The sequence below is a fragment of the Heptranchias perlo genome, chromosome 9 (assembly GCF_035084215.1).
Source record: "Heptranchias perlo isolate sHepPer1 chromosome 9, sHepPer1.hap1, whole genome shotgun sequence".
NCBI classification, from domain to species: Eukaryota; Metazoa; Chordata; class Chondrichthyes; order Hexanchiformes; family Hexanchidae; genus Heptranchias; species Heptranchias perlo.
In genome coordinates, this window is record NC_090333.1 from 79046462 (window position 1) to 79062655 (window position 16194).

The window sequence follows — 16194 nt, forward strand, 5'->3', positions numbered from 1 at the left end:
CGACGATATATTTCCAAGTCGGGATTGTGTGTGACTTGGAGGGGAACGTGCAGGTGGTGTTGTTCCCATGTACCTGCTGCTCTTGTCCTTCTAGGAGGTAGAGGTCGCGGGTTTGGGAGGTGCTGTTGAAGAAGCCTTGGCGAGTTGCTGCAGTGCATCCTGTGGATGGTACACACTGCAGCCACAGTGTGCCGGTGGTGAAGGGAGTGAATGTTTAGGGTGGTGGATGGGGTGCCAATCAAATGTACTGAATGTACACGGTCCCTGTAGTGTTGGCTATTACTGAAAGTACACAGTCCCTGTAGTGTTGGCTGTTAGTGAATGTACACAGTCCCTGTAGTGCTAGCTGTTACTGAGTGTTGGCTGATACTGAATGTACACAGTCCCTTTGCTGTTAACTGTTGCTGAATGTACACAGGCTCTGTCATGTTGGCTACTACTGAATGTACACAATCCTGTAGTGTTGACTGTTACTGAAGATACATAATCCCTGTAATGATAGCTGTTACTGAATGTACACAGTGCCTCCAGTGCTGGCTGTTTCTGAATGTACACAGTCCCTGTAGCATTGACTGTTACTGAACGTACACAGTCCTCTAGTTTTGGCTGTGAGTGACTGTACACTGTCTCCTGTAATGTTGACTTTTTTTCTGGTGAGTTTTTTTATAAGTCTTTCAGTTTATTTTGTTAAGTTTAGTTAATAATATAATAAATTGAGGCATGGCAGAGCAGCTCAGTCCCGTGGAATGCACATCTTGTGCCATGTGGGAACTCCACGACACTTCCCATGTCCTGGACAACCAAAGTGTCGTCAGCTGGAGAAGCTCGAGCTCCGGGTTTCGGAGCTTGAGCAACAGCTGGCGTCACTACAGTGCACCTGCGAGGCTGAGAGCTGCATGGATAGCACATTTCTGGAGGTGGTCACCCTGCAGCTTAAGAGAGTGCAGGCAGAGAGGGAATGGGTGACCACCAGACAGACAAGGAGGACCAGGGCAGGAGTCCCCTGAGTGCATCTCACTCTCTAACTGGTATTAGTGAGAGAGAGGGTTCCTTTCTGGAGTGCAGCCAGAGCCAACTCCACAGCACCATGGGTGACTCAGCTGTACGGGAGTAGTGGGGGGGCACAGAGGAGAAAGGCCGAGAGAGCAATAGTGATGGGGGATTCTATAGTTATGGGAGCAGATATGCGTTCCTGCGGCCGCAGATGTGATTCCAGGATGGTATGTTGCCTCCCTGGTGCCAGGGTCAAGGATGTCACTGAGCAGCTGCAGAACATTCTGGTGGGGGAGGGTGAACAGCCAAAGGTCATGGTCCATATCGGTGCCAATGATATAGGTAGAAAGAGGGATCAGGTCCTGCAGGCAGATTTTAAAGAGCTAGGAAAGGAATTAATAAGCAGGACCTCAAAGGTGGTAATCTCTGGATTACTCCCGATGCCACACGCTAGTTAGTGTAGAAGTAGGAGGATAGAGCAGATGAATGCGTGGCTGGAGAAATGTGCAGTTGGGGGTAGGGGGGGCTTTAGATTCCTGGGACATTGGGCCCGGTTCTGGGGGAGGTGGGACCTGTACAAGCCGGACGGGTTACACCTCAACAGGGCCGGGACCAATATCCTCACGGGGAGGTTTGCTAGTGCTGTTGGGGAGGGTTTAAACTAGCTTGGCAGGGGAATGGGTACCTGAGGATAGGTTCAGAAGGGAGAGAAGCAGAGCTGGAAATGGAAGGCAGAAGATTAATAAGCGAGTTTGGAAAGCAGAGGAAGCAATGGTTAGAAAATAAACAACGAAGGAGTTTGGCAGTGTTTAAAGGTATATACCTCAATGCAAGGAGTATAGTGAATAAGGCAGATGAGCTGAGGGCACAGATAGACATGTGGAAGTATGATATCATAACTATTACTGAAACATGGCTTAAAGAGGGGCAGGAATGGCAGCTCAATATTCCTGGTTATAGGGTTTTCAGATGAGATAGAGAGGGGGATAAAAAAGGAGGCGGGGGTCGCAATATTGGTTAAAGAAACAATTACAGCTGTGAGGAGGGATGATATGTTAGAAGGATCATCAAATGAGGCCATTTGGGTTGAACTGAAGAACAAAAAAGGGGCAGTCATACTGCTGGGAGTGTACTATAGACCCCCAAACAGTCAGAGGGAGATAGAGGAGCAAATATGTAGGCAAATTTCTGAGAAGTGCAAAAACAATAGGGCAGTAATAGTAGGGGATTTCAACGACCCTAATATTAACTGGGATACAATCAGTGTAAAAGGTATAGAGGGCGCAGAATTCTTAAAATGCATTCAGGAGAACTTTTTAGCCAGTACGTAGCAAGCCCAACAACAGCGGGGTGGGGGGCAATTCTGGATTTAGTTTTCGGGAATGAAGCTGGGCAGGTGGAATGAGTATCAGTGGGAGAGCATTTTGGTGGGAGTGATCATAATTCAGTTAGATTTAGCATAGTTATGGAAAAGGACAGAAATAGAACAGGAGTAAAAGTTCTAAATTGGGGAAAGGCCAATTTTACTAAGCTGAGAAGTGATTTAGCAAAAGTGGACTGGAAACAGCTACTTGAAGGTAAATCAGTGTCAGAGCAGTGGGAGGCGTTCAAGGGGGAGATTCAAGGGGTTCAGAGTAAACATGTTCCCATAAAGAAAAAGGGTGGGACTGACAAATCAAAAGCTCCCTGGATGACAAGGAGCAAACAGGGTAAGATAAGGCAAAAAAGGGAAGCTTATGTCAGACACCGAGAGCTCAATACTGCGGAAAGGCTAGAGGAGTATAGAATGTGAAGGGGTGACATTAAAAAGGAAATTAGGAAAGCAAAGAGAGAGCATGAAAAACCCAAAAAGTTTTATTAATACATAAAGAGTAAGAGGTTAACTAAAGAAAGAGTAGGACCTGTTAGAGTCCAAAAAGGAAATCTATGTGTGGAGGTGGAAGATGTGGGTATGGTTCTTAATGAATACTTTGCGTCTGTCTTCACAAAACAGGAGGACGATGCAGAGATTGTAGTTAAGGAGGGAAGTTAATGTGAAATATTGGATGGGATAAACATAGTGAGAGAGGAAATATTAAGGGGTTTAGCATCTTTGAAAGTAGATAAATCACCAGGCCCGGATGAAATGTATCCCCGGCTGTTAAAAGAAGCAAGGGAGGAAATAGCGGAGGCTCTAACCATAATTTACCAATCCTCCCTGGCTACAGGCGTGGTGCCGGAGGATTGGAGGACTGCTAACGTTGTACTGTTGTTTAAAAAGGGAGAAAAGTATAGACCTAGTAATTACAGGCCAGTAAGGCTAACCTCGGTGGTGGGCAAGTTATTGGAATCAATTCTGAGGCTCAGTATAAACCGTCATTTAGAAAGGCACGGATTAATCAAGGACAGTCAAAATGGATTTGTTAAGGGAAAGTTGTGTCTGACTAACTTGATTGAATTTTTTGAGGAGATAACAAGGAGTGTCGATGAGGGTAGTGCGTTTGACGTAGTCTGCATGGATTTTAGCAAGATTTTTGACAAGGTCCTACATGGCAGACTGGTCAAAAAAGTAAAAGCCCATGGGATCCAAAAGAAAGTGGCAAATTGGATCCAAAATTGGCTCAGTGGCAGGAAGCAAAGGGTAATGGTCGACGGGTGTTTTTGTAACTGGAAGGATGTTTCCAGTGGGGTTCCGCAGGGCTCAGTACTAGGTCTATTGCTTTTTGTGTATATATTAATGATTTAGACTTAAATGTAGGGGGCATGATTAAGAAGTTTGCAGATGATACAAAAATTGGCCGTGTGGCTGATTGTAAGGAGGAAAGCTGTAGACTGCAGGAAGATATCAGTGGACGGACTGGTCAGGTGGTCAGAAAAGTGACAAATGGAAATCAATCCGGAAAAGTGAGAGGTAAAGTATTTGGGGAGGTCAAACAAGACAAGGGAGTACACAATAAATGGGAGGATACTGAGAGGAGTAGAGGAACAAAGGGACCTTGGAGTGCATGTCCACAGATCCCTGAAGGTAGCAGGACAGGCAGATAAGGTGGTTAAGAAGGCAAATGGGATACTTTCCTTTATTAGCCGAGGCATAGGATATAAAAGCAGGGAGGTTATGCTAGAACTGTATAAAACATGAGTTAGACCACAGCTTGAGTACTGCGTACAGTTCTGGTCACCACATTACAGGAAAGATGTAATTGCACTAGAGAGGGTACAGAGGAGATTTCTGAGGATGTTGCCAGGACTGGAGAATTTTAGCTATGAGGAAAGATTGGATAGGCTGGGGTTGTTTTCTTTGGAACAGAGGAGGCTGAGAGGTGATTTGATTGAGGTGTACAAAATTATGATGGGACTAGATAGAGTGGATAAGAAGGACCTATTTCCCTTAGCAGAGAGGTCAATCACCTGAGGGCATAGATTTAAAGTAATTGCTAGAAGGATTAGAGGGGAGTGGAGGAAAATTTTTTCACCCAGAGGGTGGTGGGGGTCTGGAGCTCACTACCTGAAAGGGTGGTAGAGGCAGAAACCCTCATTACATTTAAAAAGTACTTGGATATGCACTTGAAGTGCCATAACCTACAAGGCTATGGACCAAGTGCTGGAAAGTGGGATTATGCTGGATAGCTCTTTTTCAACTGGCATAGACATGATGGGCTGAATGGCCTCCTCCTGTGCTGTAAATTTTTCTATGTTTCTATGATTTCTATGTTACTGAATGTAGACAGTCCTCTAGTGTTGGCTGTTACTGACTGTACACAGACACTGTCATGTTGACTGTTACTGAATTTACACAGTCCCTCTAATGCTGGCTGTTACTGAATGTACACAGTGTCTCTGATACTGGCAGTTACTGAATGTACACAGTCCCTGTAGTGTTGATTGTTACTGAATGTACACAGTCCCTGTAGTGTTGATTGTTACTGAATGTACACAGTCCCTGTAGTGTTGACTTACTGAATGTACACATTCCCTGTCGTATTGGCTGTTACTGAATGTACACAGTCCCTGTAGTGTTCGTTGTTACTGAATATACACAGTTGATTTACTGTGGCTGTTATTGAATGTACACAGGGCCTGTAGTGTTGACTGTTACTGAATATATACAATCCCTGCAGTGTTGACTGTTGCTGAATGTACACAGTCGATTTAATGTTGTCTGTTACTGAATGTACACAATCCCTCTACCTCTGGCGGTTACTGAACGTACACAGCCCCTGTAGTGTTGGCTGTTACTGAATGTACACAGTCCCCGAAGTGCTGACTGTTTCTGAATGTACACAATTCCTGTAGTGTTGATTGTTACTGCATACATGCAATCCCTGTAATGTTGGCTGTTACTGAATATTCACTGTCCCTGTAGTGGTGGCTGTTAATGAACGTGCAAAGGCCTCCAGCGTTGGCTGTTGCTGAATGTACACATTCCCTGTGGCATTGGCTATTACTTAATGTACACCAGCCCTGAAATGTTGGCTGTCACTAAATCTACCCAGTCCCTGTAGTTTTGACTGTTCCTGAATGTACCCAGTCCCTGTAGTTTTGACTGTTCCTGAATGTACCCAGTCCCTGTAGTGTTGGCTATTACTGATTATACACTGTCTATCTAGTGTTGTCTGTTATTGAATGTACATGGTCCCTGTAGTGTTAACTGTTTCTGAATGTACACTGTTCTCTAATGTTGGCTATTACTGACGGTACACAGTCCCTCTACTGTCACTGAATGTACACAGTCCCTGTAGTGTTGGCTATTACTGACGGTACACAGTCCCTCTACTGTCACTGAATGTACACAGTCCCTGTAGTGTTGGCTACTACTGAATGTACACAGTCCCTCTAGTGTTGTCTGTTATTGAATGTACATAGTCCCTGTAGTGTTGACTGTTTCTGAATGTACACAGTCCAGGTAACGTTGACTGTTACTGACTGTACACATTCCCTGCAGTGTTGACTGTTACTGACTGTACACAGTCCCTGCAGTGTTGACTGTTACTGACTGTACACAGTCCCTGCAGTGTTGACAGTTACTGAATGTACACATTCCCTGCAGTGTTGACTGTTACTGACTGTACACAGTCCCTGCAGTGTTGACAGTTACTGACTGTACACAGTCCCTGCAGTGTTGACAGTTACTGACTGTACACAGTCCCTGCAGTGTTGACTGTTACTGACTGTACACATTCCCTGCAGTGTTGACTGTTACTGACTGTACACAGTCCCTGCAGTGTTGACAGTTACTGACTGTACACAGTCCCTGCAGTGTTGACTGTTACTGACTGTACACATTCCCTGCAGTGTTGACAGTTACTGACTGTACACAGTCCCTGCAGTGTTGACAGTTACTGACTGTACACAGTCCCTGCAGTGTTGACAGTTACTGACTGTACACAGTCCCTGCAGTGTTGACAGTTACTGACTGTACACAGTCCCTGCAGTGTTGACAGTTACTGACTGTACACAGTCCCTGCAGTGTTGACAGTTACTGAATGTACACAGTCCCTGCAGTGTTGACAGTTACTGACTGTACACATTCCCTGCAGTGTTGACAGTTACTGACTGTACACATTCCCTGCAGTGTTGACTGTTACTGACTGTACACAGTCCCTGTAGTGTTGACAGTTACTGACTGTACACATTCCCTGTAGTGTTGACTGTTACTGACTGTACACAGTCCCTGCAGTGTTGACAGTTACTGACTGTACACAGTCCCTGCAGTGTTGACTGTTACTGACTGTACACAGTCCCTGCAGTGTTGACAGTTACTGACTGTACACAGTCCCTGCAGTGTTGACAGTTACTGACTGTACACAGTCCCTGCAGTGTTGACAGTTACTGACTGTACACAGTCCCTGCAGTGTTGACAGTTACTGACTGTACACAGTCCCTGCAGTGTTGACTGTTACTGACTGTACACAGTCCCTGCAGTGTTGACAGTTACTGACTGTACACAGTCCCTGCAGTGTTGACAGTTACTGAATGTACACAGTCCCTGCAGTGTTGACAGTTACTGACTGTACACAGTCCCTGCAGTGTTGACTGTTACTGAATGTACACAGTCCCTGCAGTGTTGACTGTTACTGACTGTACACAGTCCCTGCAGTGTTGACAGTTACTGACTGTACACAGTCCCTGCAGTGTTGACTGTTACTGACTGTACACAGTCCCTGCAGTGTTGACAGTTACTGACGGTACACAGTCCCTGCAGTGTTGACAGTTACTGACTGTACACAGTCCCTGTAGTGTTGACTGTTACTGACTGTACACAGTCCCTGCAGTGTTGACAGTTACTGACTGTACACAGTCCCTGCAGTGTTGACAGTTACTGACTGTACACAGTCCCTGCAGTGTTGACAGTTACTGAATGTACACAGTCCCTGCAGTGTTGATTGTTACTGAATGTACACAGTCCCTGCAGTGTTGACAGTTACTGAATGTACACAGTCCCTGCAGTGTTGACAGTTACTGAATGTACACAGTCCCTGTAGTGTTGACAGTTACTGACTGTACACAGTCCCTCTAGTGTTGACAGTTACTGAATGTACACAGTCCCTGCAGTGTTGACAGTTACTGACTGTACACAGTCCCTCTAGTGTTGACAGTTACTGAATGTACACAGTCCCTGCAGTGTTGACAGTTACTGAATGTACACAGTCCCTGCAGTGTTGACTGTTACATTTGCTACAGGGACTGTACATTCAGTAACACCGCTATTCAAGAAAGAAGGGAGAGACAAAATGGGGAACTACAGGCCAGTCAGCCTGACTTCAGTCGTCGGGAAAATGCTGGAATCCATTATTAAGGAAGTAATAACTGGGCACTTGGAAAATCATAATATGATTCGGCAGAGTCAACTTGGTTTTAGAAAGGGAAATCGTGTTTGACATCTTCATTATTGTTCTTTGAGGATGTAACTAGTAGGGTGGATAAAGGGGAACCAGTGGATGTAGTACATTTGGATTTCCAAAAGGCATTCGACAAGGTGCCACATAAAAAATTGCTATGCAAGATCAGGGCTCATGGGGTTGGGAGTAATATATTAGCATGGATAGAGGACTGGTTAATGGACAGAAAACAGAGAGTAGGGATAAACGGATCATTCTCAGGTTGACAGGCTGTAACTAGTGGAGAGCCGCAAGGATCAGTGCTGGGGCCTCAGCTATTTACAATCTACATTAATGACTTAGATGAAGGGACCGAGTGTGATGTATCCAAGTTTGCTGATGATACAAAGCTAGGTGGGAAAGTAAGCTGTGAGGAGGACACAAAGAGTCTGCAAAGGGATATAGACAGGTTAAGTGAGTGGGCAACATGGTGGCAGATGGAGTATAATGTGGGGAAATGTGAGATTATTCACTTTGGTAGGAAGAATAGAAAAACAGAATATTTTTTAAATGGTGAGAAACTATTAAATGTTGGTGTTCAAAGAGATCTGGGTGTCCTGGTACAAGAAACACAGAAAGTTAGCATGTAGGTACAGCAAGCAATTAAGAAGGCAAATGGTATGTTGGCCTTTATTGCAAGGGGGTTGGAGTACAGGAGTAAGGAAGTCTTGCTACAGTTGTACAGGGCTTTAGTGAGACCTCACCTGGAGTACTGTGTACAGTTTTGGTCTCCTTATCTAAGGAAGGATATACTTGCCTTCGAGGCGGTGCAACGAAGGTTCACTAGATTAATTCCTGGGATGAGAGGGTTGTCCTATGAGGAGAGATTGAGTAGAATGGGCCTATACTCTCTGGAGTTCAGAAGAAAGAGAGGTGATCTCATTGAAACATATAAGATTCTGTTCTTATATTCTTATGTAGTGTTGGCTGTTACTAAATGTACACAGCCCCTGTAGTTTTGACTGTTGCTGAATGTACACAGTGCCTGTAGTTTTGACTGTTGCTGAATGTACACAGTGCCTGTAGTTTTGACTGTTGCTGAATGTACACAGCCCCTGTAGTTTTGACTGTTGCTGAATGTACACAGTGCCTGTAGTGTTGACTGTTACTGAACATACACAGTCCCTGTAGTGTTGACTGTTACTGAACATACACAGTCCCTGTAGTGTTGACTGTTACTGAACATACACAGTCCCTGTAGTGTTGGCAGTTGTTGAATGTACACAGTGCCTGTAGTTTTGACTGTTGCTGAATGTACACAGTGCCTGTAGTTTTGACTGTTGCTGAATGTACACAGCCCCTGTAGTTTTGACTGTTGCTGAATGTACACAGCCCCTGTAGTGTTGACTGTTTCTGAATGTACGCAGTGCCTGTAGTGTTGACTGTTACTGAACATACACAGTCCCTGTAGTGTTGGCAGTTGTTGAATGTACACAGTCCCTGTAGTGTTTGCAGATACTCAATGTACATAGTGCTCTAGTGTTGGCTGTTTCTGATCCTGGATGGAGCTCTGTTCTGATGCAGCCCTTTCACTTGCTCCATGGAAGCTGGGAGAGCCCAGCCTCCTCCCGCTGAGGAGCAAAGAGGAGGTGTGATTCCCGGCTCCAGAAACACTGACCCTAACCCTAACCTTAATGCACAGTTGAGAAACCCATGAGGGCAGTAAGTGTGTTGAGGATCCCAGGGAGATGGGCTGCGTTGTCTACCATTGCCCAGTGCAGCTGTAAGGTGTGGATTCCTGCCTGTTTGTGTCCAGTGGGAGGCCTTGTTTGTTCCCCCTCCCGCCCCACCAAAACACTCTGGCTGTACGGCGAGGGACGGGAAGGGATACCTGCCTTCTGTGTTGAGAGTGACACAGGCTGCAGCACTGGTAGCCCATTCTGATCGTGCTGCAGAATGTAACATGCTGGTAACACCTTAAACCTTCACCTGCCTCAGGGTTGTGAGTTTACCAATCACACGCTGCACTGTTGGGATTACAGATGACTTGAAGATTTACATGGTTTAACGGAGTGATTGTTTTCAGCCGGTTCCTGCTCTCCCAACTCCCTCCCCGTCCCCACTGAAGTCGTGGGGGTAGAAAATCGTCCTGGGCGACAGCACAAAGTGGGCAGTGTCACATCAACCACCCCTTACATGTCCCATTGACCAGTGGGACTGAACATTGGACGGGGTGTATAATAGACGGTCTGTGTATTGGGCTGGGTGAGTAATGGGCGGAGCATGTAATGGGTGGGCGGTGTGACGGGCGGTCGGTGTAACGGGCGGAGCATGTAATGGGCGGTTGGTGTAACAGGTGGGGCAAGTAAAAGGCCGTCGGTTTAATGGGCGGCTGGTGTAGAGGGTGGTCGGTGTAACGGATGGTCCGTGTAACGGGTGAGGCATGTTACGGGCAGTCGGTGTAACAGGCGGGGCATGTAAAGGGCGGTCAGTGTAACAGGCGGAGCGCGTAACGGGCGGCCGGTGTAGAGGGTGGTCAGTGTAACAGATGGTCGGTGTATCGGGTGAGGTGTGTAACGGGTGGGGTGTGTAACAGGCAGTCGGTGTAATGGCCGGGGCATCTAACGGGCGGTTGGTGTATTCGGCGGGGCATGTAATGGGCGGTCGGTGTAACGGGCGGGGCGTGTAATGGGCGGTGTGTAACAGGCTGTCTGTGTTACGGGCGGGGTGTGTAACTGGAGGTTGTTAAAACGGGCGGGGTGTGTAACGGGCGGTCGGTGTAACGGGCAGTGTGTGTAACGGGCGGGCGGTGTGACAGGCGGTTGGTGTGACAGGTGGGGCCATGTAACGGGTGGTCAGTTTGACGGGCGTCGGTGTGAGGGGCTGTCAGTATAACAGGCAGGGCGTCTAACGGGCAGTCAGTCTACCAGGGGGTCAGTGTAATGGGCGGGGCATGTGACGGGCAGTTGGTCTAACAGGGGGGTCAGTGTAACGGGCGGGGCGTCTAACGGGCAGTTGGTCTAACGGGAGTTGGTGTAACAGGCGGGGCATGTGACGGACGGGGCGTGTAACGGGCGGTCGGTGAGATGGGCGTCGGTGTGACGGGCGGGGCGTGTAACGGGCGGTCGGTGAGATGGGTGTCGGTGTGACGGGCGGGGCGTGTAACGGGCGGTCGGTGAGATGGGTGTCGGTGTGACGGGCGGGGCGTGTAACGGGCGGTCGGTGAGATGGGTGTCGGTGTGACGGGCGGGGCGTGTAACGGGCGGTCGGTGAGATGGGCGTCGGTGTGACGGGCGGGGCGTGTAACGGGCGGTCGGTGAGATGGGTGTCGGTGTGACGGGCGGGGCGTGTAACGGGCGGTCGGTGAGATGGGCGTCGGTGTAACGGGCGGGGCGTGTAACGGGCGGTCGGTGAGATGGGTGTCGGTGTGACGGGCGGGGCGTGTAACGGGCGGTCGGTGAGATGGGTGTCGGTGTGACGGGCGGGGCGTGTAACGGGTGGTCGGTGTGATGGGCATTGGTGTAATAGGCAGTCGGTCTAACGGGCGGAACGTCTAACGGGCAGTCGGTCTAGTGGGGGCGCAGTGTGACGGGCAGTTGGTGAGATGGGCGGTCAGTGTAACGGGTGGGTTTTTATTGGGTGGTCGATTCTCTATCGCCCCCTTTTGCGCTGTCGTCCAAGTCCAGTTTCTACCCTGGTGACTCTTTCTGGTTTTGCAGGCCTTCTGGCACCTCGCCCAGTGGTCATTCTCCACCTGTGAAACCGGAGAGTGAGTGTCGGCTGACTGGTCGACAGCGGAGGGCATCACAAATCAGCGGAGTCATGTCCCCCCCCACAGGGACTTTTACAGAGTGGGCACTGAGCGGGGGATGAACCCGAGCTTGGGTACCAATCCCAATGTAGCTTTAGCAAGTGGGCAGATGCCAGGAGGGGTAATTGGAGGAGCGAAGATGCCCGGTGGTCATTGGTGTCCACTCTCGCTCCGGCTCTCTCAGCTGCTACTATCAGGCACCACTGATGAAGAACGGGGACAAAAATACGGATTCTGATTGGAACGTCGTGACGGAGTGATTTTAAAAAGCAGCCTAAGTGCCCCATCCAAAAGCTTCATGAGTAAATGCAGTGCCCAATGTCATACTGGCACATAAAGACCAGGCTGGTTCTATGTTCAGTTCCCTGGTATGCACAGCGTCTCACCCGGGGCATGGTTCAGGTCCCACACTTGCCCTCAGTGCCTCTGGGCTGGGGGAGTAGAAGATTAGCCAAGGCTCCGCCACTCCCGATTTCCATCCAGTGACCCCTGCTGGACGTGCACCTCGGTGGATGTTGGTTGAGGTAGGATTGGGTTTGGCTCGTCATGCCCTACCATGGCTGAATGTCTTCCTCTCCATAGCCTAGGGAGGACACTGTGGCCAACTGTGGCACACCACTTGAAAACAGCTGACTCAGCACAGAGCAGGGACCAAGCCTGGACCTTCCTCATCTATGTGACACCAGGCAGTGCCTTTCCTCACCAAAGCAAGGTTCGTACTCCAAGACAACTGAGTCGCCTTTCTCCCATTTCACCACGTTAAGCAAAGCTGCATTCTACCTAAGCACTGGAATTCCCTCCCTTAACCTCTCCGCCTCTCCACCTCTCTCTCCTCCTTTAAAACCCACCTTAAAACCTACCTCTCTGACTCAACTTTTGGTCACCTGTCCTAATATCTCCTTATGTAGTTCTGTGTCAAATTTGTCTGATTTACGCTCCTGTGAAGCACCTTGGGACATTTTACTATATTAAAGGCGCTATATAAATACAAGGATCAGAGGATGGTTTGCCACTTCCCAGGAGCTGGGTGCCTCAGCTCACGTCATGGCTGTGGTTTCCTGCATCAAGTTGTAGCGATAATTGTGGTCAGCACCGTGGTTCTGCCTCTTCTCAGTCACTGCATGCGGTGATCCTTTCTGAGCCCAGGGCAGAGCACAGGCCCCTTTTTGCTTTGCCTTGCCTTTATCTCACCCTCCCTTCTCATTTCCCATGTGCTAGTTGTAGCCTGAATTTGAGCTCAGGGCTTGCTCGCCGAAATCTGTGTCCCCCCCAACTGACGACTGGACTTATGTTTTTTTTATTTGTTCACGGGATGTGGGCATCGCTGGCAAGGTCGGCATTCATCGCCCATCCCTAATTGCCCTTGAGAAGGGGGTGGTGAGCCGCCTTCTTGAACCGCTGCAGTCCGTGTGGTGACGGTTCTCCCACAGTGCTGTTAGGAAGGGAGTTCCAGGATTTTGACCCAGCGACGATGAAGGAACGGCGATATATTTCCAAGTCGGGATGGTGTGTGACTTGGAGGGGAACGTGCAGGTGGTGTTGTTCTCATGTGCCTGCTGCCCTTGTCCTTCTAGGTGGTAGAGGTCGCGGGTTTGGGAGGTGCTGTTGAAGAAGCCTTGGCGAGTTGCTGAAGTGCATCCTGTAGATGTAGCCGTGACCCCATTTATATTGGGGAACTACTCACAATGGAGGCTGGTCCAGGGCTGGAGAAGGTTGGAGATAGTGAGGGGCAAGGCCATGGAGGGATTTAAACAGGAGGATGAGAATTTTAAATGTGAGGTATTGTGGGATACTAAATCTTACGAACTCAGGTGTAATGGATCCCTGGGTCACTCGCCTGTTGAAGCAGGTCTCTTAAAGGAAGAAGGTGTGTTTGGAATTAATACTGGAATATGTGCGCAAAACCTGACTGTACGGAGCTCGATGAAATTGGCTGTCGTGTTTCCTACATTACAACAGTGACTACATTTTAAAAGTACTTCATTGGTTGTTAATCACTTTGGGATATCCTGAGGTCATGAAAGGCGCTATATAAATGCAAGTCTATCTTTTCAAAAGCAAAATATTGCAGATGCTGGAAATCTGAAATAAAATTCTGGAAATACTCAGCAAGTCAGGCAGCATCTATGGAGAAAGAAACAGAGTTAACATTTCAGGTCGATGACCCTTCGTCAGAACTGGAAGAAGTTGAAGATTAATCAGTTTTTAAGTAAATACAAAGCCAGGGAAAGGGGGGGGGAGGAAGGGGAGGGGAGGAAAGAACAAGGTCTGTGATAGGGTGGAGGGCAGGAGTGATTAAATAACAAAGGATGATGGTGCAAGACAAGGAGGGTGGGAATGGGACAAGTAAAGAAACAAAAGATGGGTCTAGAGGAGCTGTAAATGGCAACAGTAGAACCATTACCAGCACCTGGTGTCTGAAAAAATGGGAGCAGTGGTTATGATCTGAAGTTATTGAAATCAGTGTTGAGTCCAGAAGGTTGTAAAGTGCCTAATCAAAAGATGAGGTTCTGTTCCTCGAGCTTCTGTTGAGCTTCATTGGAACAGTGTAAGAGGCCGAGGACAGAGAGGTCAGAGTGGGAGAGGGACAGGGAATTAAAATGTCAAGTGACCAGCAGGTCAGGGTCACGCTTGCGGACTGAATGGAGGTGTTCGGCAAAGTGATCACCCAATCTGCGTTTGGTGTCCCCGATGTATCGTAAATTGAAAGAAGTACAGGTAAATCACTGTTTCACCTGGAAGGAGTGTTTGGGGCCCTGGATGGTGGGAAGGGAGGAGGTGAAAGGGCAGGTGTTGCATCTCCTGCGCTCACATGGGAAGGTGCCGTGGGGAGGAGAGCGGGTGTTGAGGGTGATGGAAGAGTGGACCAGGGTGTTTTTGCTGCACAAGACAGGCTACTGCTATGGGAGGATGCACTTTCAGCCAATCATCAATGGCCGTTCTTTGTGTGCGAACATGGGTAATGAGGGTATTCAGCTGTGGAGGGCTTCTCCTTAGCTGGTTTGCTGTCTTGTAATGCCTGCTGGAAAGTGATGATGTGTGGGTGTTAGGTGAGGATGGAATGGGCTTGGATGTGATGCCTCCCTAATCGTTGTATAGCCCCTGACATTCCTTTTCCAGGCTCCCATATGACAGACAACCACGTAGATGAGATACCAGAGTGTTGCTAGAACACAAGGAACATATCCCAGCAAGAATCAACATCTTCAGGAGAGATGAGGGGGCACCCATTTCCATATTTAGATTCTTCAGATTGACATCAGCAAATGCGTTAGGTGTAACAATGACTTATTCCAATTTAAAATGGTTGTCTATTTTGACATATGTCGCACTTAATAGTAGACATATATCTCCATTTGGTTTGATGGGTTTGCAGCCTGCATTGATCCTGTTGATTTTAATTGTCACTCCAAACATTTCCCCGATCTTGACCGCTCTGCTTCAACTCTCTGTTCACTGCTATTGACAGGAGTTTCCTCGGTTTCGGGTGACTAGCATACTGATACAAGGGGGCCGATTTTCGGGTGACGGAGCTGGTGCGTTGGGGGCAGGGGGCTCCGAAAATCGCTGAAATGCCGAGCGGGTTCAGAGCCCAGCTCCAACCGCTGACTTCCGCGTTCCCCAGTGATGCGTCCGGGTGCAGGCGCCTCCCGAATGCGGGAGTCCCACCGGCAATTAAAGCCGGAGGGATGATAATTTGCATAGTTTGTCTGATAGTTGAGGTACTTGAGATACTTGATTGACTCGACATTTTGGCAGGGGTGCGATTTTGAAGGATCCTCAGCGTGTTTCCCGTGCTGTGGGAAACACTCCCTGTTGGAGCAGACATGTTTCAGCCAGCAGCCAGTGGGAGATGCAAAGGATGATTTGACGGGTGGGGGGAAAACCTCATTTATTGCAGCAGGGCACTCTGTCACTTCAGACAAAGTTTTGGCTGCAACACCTTTGTGTTTTCACTCAAAGTTCTCACTTTCCACCCAAAACTCTGCTGTGCAAACCAACTTTGCGGACCCCCTCAAACTCACACCGTCAGGATGGGGGGCTCCATGGCTGCATTCACCACTTCATCCGAGGACGAGCAACATCACCAGCCTCGCCAGGCACTGCGTCCACCTCCGCCACGTGGAGCTCCACAACACAGTGCTGCACCACAGGCACCTGCACAAGAGCACGGAGGGCAACAACAGAGAGAGCGACATCGCAGGAGGCACTACCCTCACCACAGGGTCTACAGACCGAGGCTCAGCTTCCTGGACCTCTCTGAGGAGCAGTGCATACGGAGGCTCAGAGTCAGTCGCCAGGTAGTCGCAGACATCTGCAGCCTCCTTCATGCCGAGCTGCTCCCGGTCTGTGCCGAGCAGCATCTTCTTACCTGTCGCTGTCAAAGTCACCACTGCCCACAACTTCTTCGCCTCCGGATCATTCCAGGGTGCCACCAGGGACATCGCCGGGGTCTCTCAGTCGTCTGCACACAAGTGCCTAAGGCAGGTCACCGATGGCTTGTTTCTCAGGGCCTCGCAGTACGTCAACTTCCCCATGGACGACCTCAGCCAGACGGAGAGGGCAGTGGGATACCACGCTGTGGCTGGCTTC

The 16194-nt window shown here is 48.7% G+C and overlaps 1 protein-coding gene across 1 annotated transcript in view; it reads left to right on the top strand.

Moving 5' to 3' along the window:
• The window catches only part of LOC137324930 (LIM homeobox transcription factor 1-alpha-like), a 646125-nt gene that overhangs the window by 249616 nt on the left and 380315 nt on the right, over nucleotides 1–16194 (top strand). The window lies entirely within an intron of this gene.